The 18,423-nt window shown below is 42.8% G+C and overlaps 1 long non-coding RNA gene across 1 annotated transcript; it reads right to left on the bottom strand.

Annotated features, from left to right (window-relative positions):
• Nucleotides 1-234: 234 nt before the first annotated feature.
• On the bottom strand, nt 235-18,046 carry LOC128339387 (uncharacterized). The gene is made up of 3 exons (XR_008313021.1): nt 17,850-18,046; nt 6,063-6,149; nt 235-1,219 (listed from the first exon to the last, which is right to left on the bottom strand). It is a non-coding gene; the product is annotated as an uncharacterized LOC128339387 (long non-coding RNA).
• Between the last annotated feature and the right edge of the window lie 377 nt (nt 18,047-18,423).

The following is an 18,423-nucleotide window of genomic DNA, read 5'->3' as shown; positions in this document are numbered from 1 at the left end:
GACGAATGATGCATCTCTGATCAAGGCAAAGTATGGGGACATGGAGTCTCATTTCTAAAGCCATATACCAAACTGTATATAGTCTTTACAGCTTGTACGGCACAAAGGTTAGGATGGGCACCTTAACTTGCAACTTCCATTCTTTTTAGAGCACAAGTGAAAATGTAAAGCATCTTAACTCTCATTTTAAAATGAAGGTTCTAGGATTACTAAATTTCCAGATGTTTTAGAAAGGAAAATCTGATGACACTATGGGGAAGAGCTTACCCATGCTGGTTAAGTGGAGTCTTCCCATTTGTAGACAGTATATTTCTGATGCAAAACCTCTGTGTTCAAAGGCAGTCTGCCACCACCTTATATGCAAGGCCCTGATAATCTCACTTCTACCTTGCATTCCCTGGTAAGTACAATTGCAACCTTATTGCTGCCATACATGCCTTCACAAGTCCATTTGCCACCCTGCCCCCACTGCCTCATATAGCTTGTGAGGACCCCTGTTACCTTGCCACCAGCTTGTGCTTCCTCATAAGCATTCACCCTAGCTTGAGTTCTCTTCCACAACCTGTTGCCACCTCCTTGCATTTTCAGGATTCACACACTACTCAGTTGCAGCCCTGGAAATAGTGTTGGGAGGGAGTACAGTTTCAAGGTGTGCACAAACTGAATCACAGAAACATTGAATTGATTTGTTGAAAATGGCCAGCTTAGCCAGCTGTCTCACCGAATCACCCTTGAATGACTCGAATCGATTTGGGTGATTTGACCACCATTTTGAGGCCCATTTTTCTGGGGAGTGCTGGGAAAACGGGCCTCAAAATGGCATCATTTTTCCAGGGAGAGCTGATCTACCAATTGGGGTTGGTGGGTAGACCAGTCCTCCACTCCGGACTCGGCATGTCTGCCCGCCTTGGAAGTCTACCAGGTAATCATATAATATAGTTGTGAACTTGACAACCCCAAGGTACTTGCATATGTTTCTGAAACTGAAAGGACTTTGAATCATTAAAACAGTTTTTCCCCACTCCAGTGCAGCAAATGGCTTCTGCACAGATCTTTGACTGTTCTGCTACATTAAATTTTCCAACCAACAATTGCCAATGCACAAACTTCAGTTAATGGACACATATGGAAATTGCTGTCCATCATGTTCTTTTGGTGGCTGACTTCATGCAACAAATCTCATTTCACATCTCTGTGGGAGTGGAGAATATCATCTAACCTGCAGGTGAATGAATGGACATGAATATTTATTAAATATATGTATATTCTGACCTATACACGTGCTTTAAGGTAGCTCCAAAGTTTAAAAATTAAAATGCATAAACAATAAAAATTATAAAAACTAAGCAATAAGACACAGTGTGAAAAGATCAGTTTATAATCACAGCACATTTAAAAATCAATATCCATTTAAAAGGTTTGATATCTGGGGAGATATACTGTAAAGGTCTCTGCCTGGCACCAGAATTACATCAGAGGGTGAGCCCAGTGAGCCTTTCTGGAGTGAGTGAGGCAGGGTGCCACAACAAAGAAGGTCATGCCTCAGAAGAAGAATTCAATATGTGCAGATATTTGCTACATAATTGTTTTAAAATGGCTTCACTCTTTTGTGTGCACTACTGTGAAATGAAGGCGTTAGAAGGTACATCTGTGCTGCAGAAACCACCGCTTCCTTTTCACAGCTTTGAAGCTATTGGACTTTGTCCAGCTCACTTTAAAAAAGAGACAATCTAAAGGGGGAAGACAGTGATTGATTTTAACAATGAAAGAAAATATTGAAGGATGACAAATTAAAACGGGGGGAGGGGGATACTGTAAACTAATAGCATCACTCTCAAAATATGTTGCTACAATCCATCCTCTAACTTGATGATTTATTGAGAAGTTTTCAACTTTTTTTCAGAACCAGCTGGTAGTTTGAATTTCCCTTTTGTGGGGAAAAAATCCATGAACTGCCTAGAACCTTTGGAGTTGGTCTATAAATTTTAATATAATTAAATAATTAAATTAAATCAAAATATTTGGAACAAAAGATAGTATCTTAGTTTACAGTGGAGCCATTTGGATGCTATCTCCCTGACCCACACAAAAGAGGAATGCACCATGCATGTACTCATCACGCCACCTTTGGCAATGTCCTGGCACCCTCCCTGCACATCCCTTTATTGTGGGGCAGGGGGGCATTGTTTGTCCAAACAGAAGTATGAACTTGTATTGGAGTATATGTAGAGCTGTCATTTGGATGAACAGCCCTTTCCCATAGGATGTTATGAAAAAAGGGATGTTGTAAAAAATGTCACACAAGGTGTGCACTTGGCATGCTGTGCTTTTAATCATGTGGACCAGAGAGTTATTGTCCAAACTGGCCCAACTGTAGGACATGACCCACCAATTGAAAACCAAAGGTTTATTGTATAATTCTGCACCTAACATCTTCACAGATTTAACGTTTCTCCTGCGCTTTTCACATTTGTTCTTTATAACCATCCACCAGATTATCTTCCATTGCTTTGTACCTTTTATTTTTCGCTATCACTAATATCACTCCCCGTCCTCTCTGTCACTATCTTTTTGAATACATTTTTGAGTCTCTGCTACTGTTCAGGAGTCTCTGTTCATTCAGCAAAGTGCCTTTTACTTTTGATGGGGTGGGAGAAGAACCCGATTAACTCTGCAGTTAATCGTAGGATAAAAAACACAATTCTGCAGTTAATGGTGGAAGAAAGAAAAAGGCCCTCAGCACATGTGTTGGCACCATTGCTAATTATTCTGAGGCTTCCATCCATACAACCAGGATTAAAGAGCAAGGGTTTGAAGGCAGATGGAATCTTTCCTGGCAAGGGTGTTGGGGTGCTTTTATCCCTACCTTAATTTAAGGGATGTCACAGATCTGCCCGATATCTCTAAAACTGAAGTACCATAAGATCAGGGTCATCATGCCCCACCAAAAGAAAAAGGCACTTTATTCTCCACACACTATTCTTAATCTTCCTGGTCCTCCCAGCTCAGGCTATTTTCCCTTTAATAACATGGAGGAGACTCAGGAAACACAGTTTCCTTGGTCTTTCAGTGTAACTAAGTAAACACCCCCTTGTGAAGATGTTGTCTGTAGCTTGCCTTCTGCTCCCCCCCTCAACTCCACCCATCCCCCCAGGATCACTAGAGACAGTGATTCCTCAGCTCCCCTCCAGTATGCCCTCCAGTATGCCTTCATTAAGAGCTGCTGCAGCCACTGCCTCTCACATCAAAAGCCTGCAAGAGAGATCAGCAAGATTCATGGAGAAATTGAGCAGGGGGAGAAACTGACATTATTTCTTATTTAAACAATTTAAAACCACAATCCATTTTAAAGCTTGGATGAAAAAACAAGTCTTTAAATACTTTTTAAAGGTTGCCAGAAATGGGGAGGCTCTTATTGCTGCAGGGAGCACATTCCATAGAGTCTTGGGGCAGCAACAGAGAAGACCTGTCCCCACATGAGCCGGTGGCAACTACAGACAGACCTCTCCAGATGATGACAGACCTCTCTTGAATACCCTGGACTTAAGTTGTTTAGGGCTTTATAGGTTATAATTAGCACCTTGTGTTTTGTCCAGAAACTTATCGGTAGCCAGTGTAGCTCTTTTAGTATAGAAATAATATGGCCTCTTCGAGATGACCCAGAGACCAACCTGCAGTTTCCAGACTATGTACAAAGGCAACCCTACATAGAGCTTATTGCAGTAGTATTCCAGAGATTATCAGCATGTGTACCACTGTTCTGAGGTTGTTTTATCTCAAGGAACAGACATAGCTGGCATATCAGCCAAAGCTGATAGAAAGCACCTCTGGCCATCACCTCAACCTTGGTCACCAGTGAAAGGTTTGGATCCAGAAGCACTACCAGACTGTGGAGCTGTTCCTTCTGGGGAAGTGTGACAGTCACACTTCCTCTGTCATCCATCATGCTGACCAAGGCAGTCTCCCCCACATAGCCCACCATAAAGCTAGATTGTAATGGGTCTAAACAATCAGTTACCTGCAAAACTGTCTGAGCTCCCTTTCACTCTCTCAATTATCTTGCCCAACCACGAAAGGTTGGAGATAGGCCTATAGCTGCTTAACTCTGAGGGATCCAATGCAGGGTTATTAGCTCTAAAGATTGCCACCTTAAGGCAAGGAGGCATCCTGCCCTCCCTCAGATAAGCATTTATAATATCTGTCAGGCCTTCTACAACAACCCCACCTCCGCCAGATAGTAGTACAAGGGTCAAGCGATCAAGGGTCAAGCCATGCTGGACAAGAGTCAAGCCATGTCAGACAATGGTCAAGAGAACAGGTGGTAGGCATCACAACAGGTGGTCCACATCTTCAGAAGTCACAAACTGAAATTGATCCAGCCTAACGACATAGGTTTGAAGAACAGCCCACACAGCCAATCACCACCAGAGAGAGGGAGGAGCTTTGTTCTTCAACTCTGGTTGGATGTAATACAGCTTCCAGTGCTGCATTCGGATGGAACACTGCAGAATGGGAAGCCCAGTTGTGAGCATGAAACTCCTGCCTCCCTTGTTGCCAACTACACGCGCACTCCCAACCACCTACATGTCATGTGAGCAAGATCTGAGCAACAACAGGTAGACTGAGTCAACAGGTAAACTGAATCAAAAGTTTGCTGGGGGTTGGGGTCTTGGAGTGGGTGGGGAGCAGAGAGAGAGAGAGCGGGTGCGAGAGCGCACATGCTGGGTCTCCAAGATGGATCTGTTGCTTCTGTATGGTCTGTTTCTGGGTGCTTTGGTGTGGGGATGGGGGTTCAGTACTGCTCCTGTTATGTTGGGGATGGGGTCTTGGAGTTGGTGGGGTGAGAGAGAGAGGGAGAACATGTTGGGACTCCAAGAGAGATCTGCTGTTTCTGTATGGTCTGTTTTAAAAATAATACCATGTTCCATGTTCAAAATTGTCTGTGTCTGTGTGTATGTCTGTGTGTGTAGAGGATAATGCCTATCTTGGGGGGGGGGCAAAGGTGTTTAGGTCCTGGCTCCAAAATTACCTAGGTGCACCTCTGGTTCCTCCAGCTCGTCCAAACACAACACCACCAGCAACAATGTGCCAGAGAACCAGGGCACTCAGCAAAACATTGGAGGCTTGTGCCCCAGGAGCCCAGGATGAAAAAGGCCCAGCTTGGCAGCCATCACCATTTATGCCTGCAGGAAGGCAAACTTATGGCACCCCAATATTTTTCTTCTTTTTGGTAACAGAAAAGAGACTTGAAAAGAAGGAATTTTGTGTGTGATTTTAAAAGAAAAAAGAGGAAGAGGAAGGGAGGGAGGAAGTGCCATTTGGTGCCATGTTTTAGGGAGCAAAAGGTCATCAGCTGACACTGACTCTTTAAACCGTTAAACAGGCCTATGTACAAGAATGTATTCCAAAGACATCCCTCTTTTTCTTTTAAAAAAAAAAAGTAAGATGCATGTATAGCATACCTGTGTCCATTACATTGCTGCTGCTGTTGTGAGTTATAAAACAAAAACAAGTTAAATGTAGCAATTTTTTTTTGCATTTTTATCTGGAATATAGATCAATCAGTGCAGATTTCTCACAATGATAGGATGTTGTGACCAGTTCTGAGGATGGTGGCACAGAATTGTCATAGGTATAGTATGTGCCTTTTTTAAAATTAAATTTAAAAAAAAATCACAATCAAAATATTGAGAAAATAAGTTTTCATTGCTTTCATTCCTCTATGGGGATCTGAGTCTTCAGAGTGGTGTTAGGGAACATATTTTGGCCTTCATTCATGCAAGCTAAGAAGCCTCTTTGTTAAAGATGATAGATTCACCATTGCATGAGATTTAAGCCAGAGTTCTGAGCATGTTTTTGCTCCCATAAACCTTACTAATAAGATTATTTGGAGCTGAAAAGCAAGGTGGAGGAATCACAGGAATTGGTCATATATGCATTTGGATGGATGTGTGAATAATGCACACCTTTTATTGTTCATGTGCTAGTCATTTTTCCAAAGGTGGATTTTAACTGTACAAAAGAGAAGGATTCTTGGAGCTGTTGTGATTAAGGATACTTACACAAGATCACTGCCATATTCTGGAATAATCGTTCTCCTGGTTTTCTGTTTGTGCAGTGACTAATACGAATGCCACCACTCTATAGCACTGAAAAGATGGAGAAATAATTCAGTTTTCTTCTGCTGTGATTTTTACCAACATAATAGTATATTCAAAATATGTGCTAAGTGATGAACAGTCAACATTAAATGATCCTTATGAACTCATTTTTAGAGACTATTGGAGCACAGCAGTATAGAATTAAAGCCACAATTTTTTATATTAATTGTTTTGACCTTTTCTATAAATTGTTTTAAGAAATGTTTGCACTCTAATGTTAATGTTCCTTCGGCATCAGTTAACAGCAAGCTCCTTTAAAAGTTAGATTGAATAATTAAGTTATAATTACTGTTGTGAACTCATCCTTGCCTAACTCATGTAAATATACAAAGCAAACATAGTGGGGTGTATAATACAAACAGTTGAAAGTATAATTGCAGGAAATAATGTTTGTAATATTTCAGTGGAAGATTTAATGCTGCTTAAGAAGTATTCTTATTCTGAAGAGAGATTCTGTAAACATGCTGTTCTGGAGATTGTTTTATCTATGTTGTCTCAATGCATTACTTACTGGAGCTGTAGATAGAATGTTAGTAGATCAGCTGTCCACTTAAACAATTATTTATGCACAATGCAACCATGATAAAAAGAAAATGTTTGTTTCGCACAATTGAGTCCAAATGAGCAACTGCTGGAAAAGAATGATGAGGATGATTTTCTTTACACCAGGGGTTCCCAACCTGTGGGCCTCCAGATGTTTCTGGACTACAACTCCCATAATCCCCAGCCACAATAAATTGTGGCTTGGGGTGTTGGGAGTTGTCAGTCAGCAACATCTGGACCACAGGTTGGGGACCCCTGGTTTATGCCATCCTGCTTTCAACAAGTAATTACATGAGGTGGGGTAAGGAGACACATAGCACAATGATATCGTTTCACAGGTAGCGTTATATGCGATTCATTACTAGGAAGAGAGGAAAAAGAAACACAGCTGACATCCTGACTAATGCAGCATTGCATGAAGTCACACAAGTGTTGCTAAGCATGCAGCACAGTGTTGCAGCACCAGCACTTGTAGTGGGAAGAATTCTCCAATCTCCCCTTACTTGGAAAGCAACCTGTGCCACACAAAAAGATGTCCCTGAGGGCTCTGTGACCCTTAGGGACATATTTTCAGGTGACACACACAGTGTTCTCTCTAATTTTTTTTCATCTGTGTGCAGAATGAGTTTTGTTCTGGGCAGCAGTATTTAGGCAGTATGTGTGCACCTGCATTCCGAGTGGGGCCTTCCTGATTCAACCTGAGCAGGATCTAAAATCTACTGAGCTGACATAAAAAAACTTGTGAGCACGCGCACACTTTAGAGGGAACACTGGACACAGGGTGCTTCCAGAGGAAAATTAGTAAAAATATTCCCCATGCAATGGCTGAGTTAGCTGTTTGTACCGCAGCACAAACACACATATCTCACATAGTGCCCATAATACATTAGTCAGGACCTCAGCCGCAGAGTGCTGGCAGTTCCGTTCCATAGCTGTTGTAATTGCAAGTTCTGCAGTTTTCTCCAAAGTTTGTCTCAGACCTGATGGCTTCTACCTTGTAAATAAATTCTTATCTATGTATATTGATCAATTGATTGGGGACTTTTGCCTCCATGACTTCAGAGTAACAGGTTGTTGATTGTGTTGTTAATGATACTGCTCTGGGGTAGTGACAAACCAACCCAGACTGACTTTTGGGCTTGTGTGGGGAACCAGCGAATCTTAGAGCAAGCAGCTAATTGCAGAATAAATGTGTACAAAGCTTTGGTCTTGGAAATGACTGACAGAGAGTTGAAGTTCAAATACAATCAGGTTTATTTTAGGGTTTAGGGGTACATAAGATAAATTTTGATTAATAAGCAACACAATGTAAACTAGTAAAACTAACAAAGCTAATAAATCAATAGGACTAAACTGAAACTCACGAAGAGATGTTTTAGCTTGAGATCCGAATTAAATCCACTCAAGGCTGACCAGAGAAATGGTCTTCGAGAACAGCTTTAGACTTTAAAGGGGAGCAGGAAGAGAGGGGAACAAGGTATTTCAGAGCAGGGATTGGTATACCTAATTCCTTCCAATGTGTTTGGACACTTGTTACTCAACCAATGTCAAGAGACCTCTCATCTCAGGGACAGGCAGGGAGTCAGGATGCAGGAACGGGGACCTGGGTAACCCTCGCAGGTCAGGGAGCCAGAAAATGTCCAAAGGAGGCCTGATCTCAGGAGACAAGTCCCTCACTGCAGCCGAGCATGCTGCACAGATCGGACCTGGAAACAGGGCTGGTCTGGAGGCAAAAAGCGTGACAGGCGTGACAGCCAAGTCACAGCAGGATGGTATAGCTGATGCTCAGATGCACGAATATGCAGTGGGTGAATCTAGAGAAGCTTGGTGGTCTTGAGTATAGAAATGGGTCATATCTTGCGCTGGGCCAAATGTTGACCACACCTTTCTGCTGAAAAGGGTGACATCCATGATGGACAAAACAATACATTTTGTCTTGTTCAAACTTCAGTGGGTATGCTCTAGAAGCACAATGAAGTGAATAGGTCTGTGAAACCTATGCAGGATAGAGGGAATGGGCACATTAGGGTTTATCTTGTGTGGTCAGGAAGACCTTGATAGGTGCTGGAATATTTTAAAACATGTACCTCCCAAGCCTTGGGTCACCTATTAATGCTTCTGTTAGAGAGAGATGAGCCTGCTACCTCTTATCTTATTCCTTCCTGCGAAGGCGATAAGCTTGAAGCTAATCTGATGTGCCAATGTGGAGGGGAGTATTTGGCTATCCCTGTTAAGAAACTAGCATTTCATTAACTCATGTCTACTTCGGCTTCCTCACCTGGGCTGAAATTAGAGAAGACAGCAGAGGAATAGTCCTCTTTCAGTTGCAAGTCAAACTTCACCTAGAGTTACCTTTCTCCATGCTTCCTGCCAAGTGACATATCCCTGTGAGTTAGTTCAGGTAAGCAAATGGTGAGGCCATGATCCTGTGAGTTCAGAGAGAGAGAAAATGGAAACGACAAGCCTATAGGTCCAAGTCAGGTGTAGGGATGCTCCTGGGAGCCCCCAAAAAGGGTATCTTGGTAACAATGTCACAGATAAATAAAATGATTTTTGGCATACTGTTCTTGAAAATGTCATAGTTCAAATGTTACACTCCATTGACCAGAGCAGCAATGGCCAACTTGCATGGTTTGGGCAGTCTCCAGTCTCCCAAGTGGTTCCTTTGGGCCATGATAGAGGGACTACTCCTCTATTCCCATGTGGACTTGTTGTAGCAACACCATCCTTCGCCCCCATACACAGACATTAGTGTCTAGGGAGAACCCAGGACACTAATTGTGATTTCTCTGTGCTTTTCTACAGCATTGCCAGCACTGTGTGATACAAATTCCATTTCTGACTCTTCTCCAGTAAAACATGAATGTCCTCCTCCTCCTCCTTAAAATTTCTCAGGGCTGTTATAGTATATATTATTTCACTACCCACACAGTTTTTGGGGAAAGGTTGAAACCGCATACAGAAGAACTACGGGGGCTAAAGTGCAATGTAGACAACTCTAGTGCAAGTAGATAATGAGGTGGTTTCCACGATCATTGAGAACCACCAATAGGGGTTAAGCAGGGAGAGTGGGTCCAGCAGGGCTGTGGGGATCGGGGGCTGCGTGGCCCCCAGAAGTTCCAGCATGCCCTGCATGAGCACGCAGAGCATGCTGGAGAGACCCCCGAGCTGGGAGGCTGCTTTTTAGCCTCCCGGTCAGGGGTCTATTCATGAGGAGCTGTGCTGCAGCAACACACGATCCAAAAGCCCGGGTTAGTGGAGTGCTCGTTCTACTAACATGGGCTTAGGGAAGGGTAGTTTTAGTGGGTTACCCGCTTTGGTGAACCCGGGTTTGGCTGCGAGTCCAGTGGTTCTCACGCACGGGCAAAATTGGGCTAGGGTCCCTTAGCTCGATTTTGCCTGATTGTGAGAATCACCTCAGACTTGACTCGAATATGACAGATTACAACATAAAGTGCATTTAAATATATATGCATAGGTAATATGTGCGGCAAAGAAGAGAGTTGTGAGAGGACTAGTGCTTGCCCTTCATCCATTTAACCAGAATTTGGAACCATCAATTAAAGGTAAGGTAAAGTGTGCTGTCAAGTCGATTTTGACTCTTAGAGCCCACAGAGCCCTGTGGGTTTTTTTGGTAGAATACAGGAGGGGTTTGCCATTGCCTCCTCCTGCACAGTATGAGATGATGCCTTTCAGCATCTTCCTATATCACTGCTGCCCAATATAGTAGCAGCAGGGATTTGAACCAGCAACCTTCTGCTTATTAGTCAAGCATTTTCCTGCTGTGCCACTTAAGGTGACTGGAACCATCAATTACCCACTGGGATATTTTTAATGAGTTCTCTGTGGATAAAATCTCTCATATTCAGGATGACTTAGACTCAGACCCCACAGTTACTGCAGTGTCTTTTGTGTAGATGTCCAGAAACTCCTTTTATGTGGTTAAGCTGTATCAGTTTAAGTTTGTGACTCTTGATGATGTGGATAAGCTGCATGGAATGGTGTGGCCTACCAACTGTTCTCTTGACTCTTGTCTGACATAGGCTTGTACTATATGTCAGGGAGGTTGTTATAGAAGGCCTGGTAGATTTTATCAATGCTTATCTGAGGGGGGGCAGGATGGCTCCTTGCCTTAAGGAGGAAATCATTAGACTTCTTCTGAAGAAGCCTGTATTGGATCCCTCAGATTTAAGGAACTATAGGCCTGTTTACAACCTACCATGGCTTGGCAAGGTCATTGAGAGGGTTGTCTTGGAGAAAACGGATTATTTAGACCCATTACAAACTAGCTTTCGGATGGGCTATCAGGTGGATACTGCCTTGATTGACCTAATGGATGATCTCCAATTTGGGAATTGATGGAGGGAGGGTAACTCCATATTGTCTCCAATGTTTTTTAACATCTACATGAAACTGGTGGGAGAGACCATCAGGAGATCGGATGCAGGATGTTTAAGTTGTGTATACCACCTAGAGATACGCATATCAAGTAGTATATAAATATGATCAATCAATCAATATTCCAGATTACAAGGCATTCTTAGGATCACTTCTGGAAATACCCATGATCTTGTTTTTCCTTAATCAACAACTCCAAATCTTGTTATGCTCCTCATCCTTGGCATAACCTCCCAGTTTAAAAAAAAAAAAAAAATCCACCAGAAATATAATTTCTTGTCCCGACTTCCTACTTTGTTACTCAAGTCTCTCTTCTATGTTGATGCTTATGGAACCAGAACAAAACCCTTGATATCTAGTGGAGGTACATTGGAGCATAATGCTGAACAAAGCGGAACTAGAAGTAACCCTCAAATGTTCTTTGGAGGTATTGTCCCATTAAAGATCAGGAGTTAGGTGCAGCATTTGCTGTAGAATGTGAAACATATTCTTGCTCAAATTTATTCAACTTCATTAAAGTGAAATAGTAAGACTGTAGGCCTGTAAGTGGCGTTGGTCAACGGCAACCACTCCCGGTTACTCTGCGAATGTGGCACTGGCCAGAATTTCCTCGCAAATGTGGCACACAGCCCCGTTTGTGAGCGAGACCACACCCCCTATGTCTGACATCAGATGCAGGTGGTGTGGCTGGAGCATGAGTCATGGCCCCTGAGTGTAGCAGGTCGGCTTCTTTGAACCCATTCATGCAGTGGTGGCTCAGCCCCTGAGGCCTGTGTAATGATTTGCTTTTGAAGCATCAAAGCCAAATCATTGGCACCTCACTCTGGCCCCTGGGAAGGTAGTAGCAACTCCCTGCACTTCCCTCTGCACAAAGTCTTCCTGTGCAGGGTGCACTGTTAAAGAGATTCAGAGCCCTGGAAAGCCTCGGTGAAGTCTTGCACGGTGCACAGCAAGTGCTGGGAAGTGTAATCTTTCCCAGTGCTCTCCCCATAAAGCTTTATAATTTCTACCTGCCACCATGCACCTGCTAAGAGATCATTGAGGCTTCCTTCAGATCTGAATCTCTGTAACGACACTTTCCAGTGCTGTGCACAGGGCTGCTCTATATGGCGGTAAGTGCTGGGGGTGGCTCTGTCCCCATGGAGCCAGGGATGGTGATGTGTAGATGATTTGGCTTCAAAGCTGAATTTTTGCATGGGCCTATGAGCTTGTGATCCAGAGAAGTTATGAACTTGGCCTGTGTAAAAGATACTAGGACTGTGCAGAATTGCAAATTACAAATCAGATATTAATCTGATCCAGTCCAGAACTATAGATATTTGTGTCTTGTCCTTTGGACCTTTCAGAATTGCAGTCTTAGTTTTCCATAAGAAAATCCTATAATTTTCAATGAAAATCCCCATAGAATTATATGGGAGGATTTTTTAAAAATCACCCCCACACACGCACCAAATGGCTAGACAGGGAGCTCTGAAGGCTGGCACACAAGTAATAAGGAGCCAGCGTGGTGTGGTGGTTAGAGTGCTGGCCTAGGACCAGGGTGACCCGAGTTCAAATCGCCATTCAGCCATGAAACAAGCTGGGTGACTCTGGGCCAGTCACTTATCTCTACACCTAACTTACTTCACAGGGTGGTTGTGAAAAAGAAACTCAAGTATGTAGTACACCGCTCTGAGCTCCTTGGAGGAAGAGCGGGATATAAATGTAAAATAATAATAATAATAATAATCCCCCAGAGAGGCACTACCTTGGCATGGTTGTGGGGCTTGCGTGCTCTGAGGAAGGTGAGAGCTATGCCAGAGGTCCAACCATACTGGACAGGTCTCACCAGAGGAGCCAGACAAAGAGTGCCTCTCCCATCAACAATATGGTGAGACGTAACTTTAATAAATCTATACCGGATCGGTCGTCGCCCGGGTCAACAAGGACCGCGCCAGGTGCTGGAGTCCCTGGACATCTGGTGGCAAGTGGGCAACAGGACTCAGGATCTTCACTTGAGCAACCAGGGCTGAAGACAGCAAAGTTACTGGAAGAAACGTCGCTTAACCGAAAAAAATATACGAAAAATGCCAACAAGGAAATAATGATCTGCTATTACAAGTCTAGTCCAACTAGAAGAGGTTATTTAAAAAGAATGTACCAAATTTGGAAAGAGATGCATCCAGATACAGACATAACAGAACAAAGGCTAGCAGACCAGAGAAGATTCATAATAAGAAATAAAGTATTCACAGGAGTGGAGCTGGAAGAACTGCAAAGAGCAACACAGGCTCAAGATATGGAAGAAGAATTACCACCAACTGAAGCAGTTGCTCAGGCGCAGGTGGAGGAGGTGTTGGAAATAGAGGATGCCACTGTTGCTGAACTGTTTCAAAATCAAAACCAGGCAACCTCCCCTTTGCCTTCACCTCAAAAACCCCAATGCCGTTTAACAGAAAAGCAACAAGAACTAAAGCAAAAAATAACTGAGCACATGAACCAAACAACCACCAGGGTTCAACTTCCTGCTCTAAAAACAGTTGCAAAAAAACCAACTTGCTCAGGTATTAAAAGATGTCAATGCTGCACTTGCAGAAATAACAACCAAGAATTTGCAAGAAACAAACCAACTAATGTACAGTGCAGCAACAATAACAACACAAGAGCTGGGATATAAGATCAATGGACCTGTAAAAAAAGAGAGCAGTACATCACCTAAATGGAAGATTAGATTAGAAAATAAAATCTCCAGGCTTAGATCAGATGCTAGTAAATTGAAAGATATGAAAGACAAGAAGCTGAAGAATGAAAACACCAAACAGTATTTGATCCAAAAATACCACCTAGAATCAAGGAAAATTAGAGAAGTCCTGGAAACAATAAAGCAGCAAATAACAGCAGTGTCAAAGAAGATTAGCAGATATGAAGCCAGAACTACACAACACAGGCAGAATCTCCAATTCCTGTCGAATCAGAGACGTTTCTACCAAAGCATAGAAGGAGAAACTGCAAGAAACGTAGAAACACCAAATAAAGAAGAAACAGTGCAATTCTGGGGGAAATTATGGGACAATCCAATAGATTATAATAAAAAAGCAGGCTGGATGAAAGAGGTCAAAAAATGTAACCAACAAATGCAAGATCTAATAATAACACCAGAATTAATAAGTGAAAGAGCAAAGAGAATTAAAAATTGGACTGCTCCGGGCGACGATGAACTGCATGGCTTTTGGCTTAAACACCTAACAAGCCTTCATAAACAACTATCAAAACAGTTCCATCACATTTTGCAAGGAGGTGATATTGAACAATGGCTAACAACTGGGAAAACTCATCTCATCATGAAAGACCCAGCAAAAGGTGCAGTTCCAAGTAATTATAGACCGATAACCTGCCTGCCAACCATGTTCAAATTATTAACTGGAATAATAGCAGATGAAGTGATGCAACACTTATTAACTAACAAACAGCTTCCAGTTGAACAGAAAGGAAATTGCCCGAACACCAGAGGCACAAAAGACCAGCTGCTGATTGACAAAATGATTTTAGAAAATTGCAAGAGAAGAAAAACAAATCTAAGTGTTGCATGGATTGACTACAAGAAAGACTTCAATTCATTGCCTCACACATGGATACTAAAATGGTTAGAAACAACTGGTGTCAGCAAAAACATTCAGATATTTATTTTTTAAAAAGCAATGAGCATGTGGAGTACACAGTTAACAATCAATGGCGAGACACTTGGACAGGTTAGCATTAGAAGAGGTATTTTCCAAGGGGACTCACTATCCCCTCTGTTGTTTGTAATCGCCATGACCCCACTTCCACAAATACTAAATGAAACAGACCTCGGATACCAAACATCTCAAATAACAAGTAAAATCAACCATCTGCTGTACAGGACGATCTGGAGTTGTATGGAAAGTCCTAGTCAGAAATCGAATCACTGCTAAACACTGTCCGTATATTCAGTAGCAATATAGCAATGGAGTTTGGACTAGACAAGTGTGCTGCATTAATAATGAACAGAGGGAAAATAGGAAAAGCAGAAGGAATAGAACTGCCCAATGGAAGCAAGATCAAGAACCTGGAAGTGAAAGAACCTTTCAAATACTTGGGCATTCTCCAGGCTGATAACATCGCACACACTGAAGTTAAAAGAAAAATTGGAAGTGAATACATCAGGAAAGTTAGAAAAATCCTCAAGTCCAAACTCAATGGTGGGAACACCATACAAGCCATAAACCCCTGGGCTATACCTGTTATCAGATACACTGCAGGAATAATAGACTGGACAGAGGCAGAGCTAGAGACACTAGATCGTAAGACCAGGAAAATCATAACCATCAATCATGCTCTGCACCCCCGCAGTGATGTCGATAGGCTATACCTCCCTTGCAGCTCAGGTGGAAGAGGAATGCTGCAAGTCCATCAAATAGTAGAGGAGGAGAAAAGAGGCCTTGAAGAATATATCAAGGACAGTGAAGAAGATGCACTTCAAATGGTCAATAATGCGAAACTATTCAACCCCAATGAAACAAAGCAGGCCTACAAGAAAGAACAAGTCAAGAACCGAGCAGAAAAATGGAAAAATGAGCCCCTGCATGGTCAATATTTGCACAATATAAGTGGAAAATCAAACATCATCAAGACCTGGCAATGGCTTAAGAATGGCAACTAGAAGAAAGAAACAGAGGGTTTAATACTGGCTGCGCAAGAACAGGCACTAAGAACAAATGAAATAAGAGAAAACGTCAAAGTCAACAACAGCAAGTGCCGCCTTTGTAAAGAAGCAGATGAAACCGTAGACCACCTAATCAGCTGTTGTAAAAAGATCGTACAGACTGACTACAAAGAAAGGCATGACAAAGTAGCAGGGATGATACACTGGAACATCTGTAAAAAATACAAACTACCTGTAGCCAAATATTGGTGGGACCATACAACTGAAACAGTTGTAGAAAACGAAGATGTAAAAATATTATGGGACTTCCAACTACAAACAGACAAACATCTGCCACACAATACACCAGATATAACTGTAGTCAAGAAGAAAGAAAAACAAGTTAAAATAACCAACATAGCAATACCAGGGGATAGCAGAATAGAAGAAAAAGGAATAGAAAAAATCACAAAATATAAAGATCTACAAATTGAAATAGAAAGGCTGTTGCAGAAAAAGACCAAAATAATCCCAGTGGTAATTGATGCCCTGGGTGCAGTTCCAAAAGACCTTGAAGAGCACTTCAACACCATAGGGGCCACAGAAATCACCACCAGCCAATTACAAAAAGCAGCTTTACTGGGAACAGCCTATATTCCGCGACGATATCTATAATAACCAACGGTATTGATGATAAAATTCTGGCATCCCAGGTCCTTGGGAAGGACTCGATGTCTGGATAAAACAAACCAGTCAATAAAACCTGTCTGACTGTGTAAACAAGAAAGGATAATGAAGAATAAATGAGGAGGAGGAGGAGGAGGAGGATGGTAGGACTCTCTGTGTATAATACAAGTGAGACTGACCATCCAATGTTTTTAAAAAATTTTTAAAAATAACCCAGAAATTGTCCTTACATCAAAGAATCATGGAAGAAAATTGATGTCACATCCAATAATTGCAGGGGAAGTGATGTGACATAACTTCCGATAATCTATGGCTTTATTTTTTAATTTGTAAGTAAATAACGGCCTAAATAAAGAAATAAGTGTATGAGTGGGCAGGGACGTCCTTAGTGGGGAGTGGGGCTAGGGGCGAATCAGCATGTGCAGGGGCCCGTGAGCATTTCAATCTAGTATACATTATATGTAAAACACAGACATAAACATATACCTTTTAACACATTTGCATACCTTTCATTCCAAAATAGAATTTTCTTGCAGTAAAAATCTTATTTTGAAGGAAGACTTATGTTTACTTGGATTCCAAACATAACTGTACATTTATTGCAAAGGGCAAGTCTCATTTTAACAAGGCACTCCACACTTTTGCATGGAGACAAAATTAATGCAACACTTGCCCCTTCATTAAAGGATGGGAAGGGGGAACATCTCTGTTTTTTAAAGGGTGGCAAAAAACAACTCTGCACCAAATTGTTCAGTGGGTAACGTTCCTTCTTATGAGGCCCCCCTCCCATTTGTACACAGTTTTTCTTTTCAGTTAAAAACCATTGAAATGCCCCACTTTAGAACCCTAAAAACAATTTTCAATCAAGACAAGAGGGGAGAAGGTTGATGAGCACCCAAGAGATGAAAAACACAAATAGCTTTTTGTGCAGACAAAAACAAGACTGTGCCTTGGCTAGTTCCTTCCCTTTGCAAGTTTAAAAAAAAAAACACCATTGTGAAGGAAGATTCTTGAGGGCACAGCAACTGAACTCACAAGAATGTAAGCATATGAAAACAAGTATATTTACACGAATATGCTTTAACAGAAACATTTCAACATGAAACTTAAAATATTCCCATCCCACATGTTTCTTCCCCCACTCTCCCCTCTGTCTCTAAAGGATCCAATATTAAAGCAACTGAATTTGCATGAATGTAAAGATGAACAAGTCATACACACTAGGATAAACATCCCAACATTCAAAACTCCCAAGACCCGAGGTCCAGCCCAGCCCCCACCACAACCATAACACACAACAGTAGGGGTGGGCAGGAGGTAGAAGGGGATGGGGATCTGCCAGGAACCCTTGAGTGATTTCTAGTAGATTGATTAGCGTTTCCAATGCAGAAGAGTTTTACAAACTACAGTAAAGTTACCAGTAAAAAGTATCTGCTGCCATGGATGCTCGGTGCCCTGCTGCTGCTCCGTTGCTTGCTGGCCTGCCACTTGAAGTGAAGGGCCTCCTGGGAGTCCCAGCTCTGCTGCTGCTGCCACTTGCTCACCCGCCACACAAGGGGCTTCCCGGCCTGGCTGCTGCTGCTGACCTGCCATCCATGCTCCCCAGCAGCGATCTTTCTCCACTCCAGAGCAGGCCGGTGCTGTAAACAGCCTGCCCCCTTCCCTAATTGGCCAATCCTGGCCACATGCAGGGGGAAGAAAGATGGAGTGCCAGCCCGCCTCCTTCCCTGATTGGCCGATCTGGCCACATGCAGGGGGAGGCAAAATGTCGGCACTGCACCTGCCTTGGAGTTGGTGCCAGTGGCAGGGAGCACGGGCACGGGCTGAGAGGCAGGCTCACCGCTCACTGGGGCAGGCCACCACCTCCAGCTCTGGGGCCTGGGGAGATCGCACCAGTTGCCCCACCATAAGGCTGGGCCTGTGGGTGGGCATGCATGTGGTCAGGCAGATGGGAGAGGATAGTGGTTCCCCCCCCCAGTTTAATTGGGGGGG

The sequence above is a fragment of the Hemicordylus capensis genome, chromosome 1 (assembly GCF_027244095.1).
Source record: "Hemicordylus capensis ecotype Gifberg chromosome 1, rHemCap1.1.pri, whole genome shotgun sequence".
Classification (NCBI taxonomy): Eukaryota; Metazoa; Chordata; class Lepidosauria; order Squamata; family Cordylidae; genus Hemicordylus; species Hemicordylus capensis.
The sequence above is the reverse complement of the archived record's forward strand: the minus strand, read 5'-3'. Positions and strand labels throughout refer to the sequence as shown.